This window comes from Gossypium arboreum, chromosome 7 (assembly GCF_025698485.1).
Source record: "Gossypium arboreum isolate Shixiya-1 chromosome 7, ASM2569848v2, whole genome shotgun sequence".
NCBI classification, from domain to species: domain Eukaryota; kingdom Viridiplantae; phylum Streptophyta; class Magnoliopsida; order Malvales; family Malvaceae; genus Gossypium; species Gossypium arboreum.
This window is the reverse complement of record NC_069076.1, coordinates 13,289,499-13,290,580: the sequence shown is the minus strand read 5'-3', so window position 1 is coordinate 13,290,580 and position 1,082 is coordinate 13,289,499.

Here is a 1,082-nt window from a genome sequence, read left to right as displayed (position 1 = left end):
TCTGAGTTGAGTGGCTAGTGGAGAGAATTAAGGGATGTGGATTAGGGGGTTATCAGTTTTTTTGGGATTCTACTTTCTTTTTTTACAAATTTTGGCTACCCTTCTCCCTTTTCCCTCTTTTGCTGCCGATTTCCCTTCCCCTAATTCGATTGCTGCTAAAATTTCCCTTGCCTTCCTCTTATCCATTTTATTTTCGTAATAGCCAGCTTTGGCGACTCTTAGACGTGGTAATCGTTGGTAAGTGTCTGTTTATTGATATGGAGCGCTGCTCTGAGTAAATGATTAAGTGGTGTTTTACTACTGTTCAGGAGTCGTTCAGGAGGCTGGAATCAATGTTTCATTGAGTTGATTTGAGGTGATGATCGTTTTGAAGCGGTAAGTTGGTCTTTCATTTTGGGGATTGATTGTTGGAGAATGGTTTTCGAATTTCTAAAGGTTGAATATCTTGATTATAGGTATCGGCGGTCTCGGGGTTGTGAAAAGTGAAAATACAAACCAGGTGTGTACCCAAAAACATAGAAAATGAGAATCGACGAACAAAACTATCGATGCTGCACGGGAGTGTGGTCGCCTGTGTGACAGGTCATGTGGCAATACACAGCCGTGTGGTCAACGAACTAGGCTGTGCACGAATAACAAAGGCACATGACACTGCCATGTGACGGCCGACGAGGCCGTGTGAGAGACACGGGCTTGACCAATTGGGTTGTGCGGGCCACACGAGCATGTGGGCCCATACAGGTGAAACACACATGCGTGTGGGATTTTGGGCTAGGCCGTGTGATCCACACAACCAAGGCCAATTTGGGCCGTGGGCCCACACGACAGGCCACATGGGCGTGTGAGTCCACTTTTCTGAAATACTCTGTAAGGTTGCTTGGGTCACCCAAGTCGAATGGTACCTACTGTAGGGTCAGTAAGAGCTACTTTGACCCCTAATTACGCGATCTGACTATGTGATATATGTGTTTTAGCATGTTACTCTTATCATGTATATGATTTGAATGTACGATCTGTTAAATTGCATATTAGCATGTTATATTTCTATGTTGCATTGCATCGGGGTTGGGTTGGTATTACTT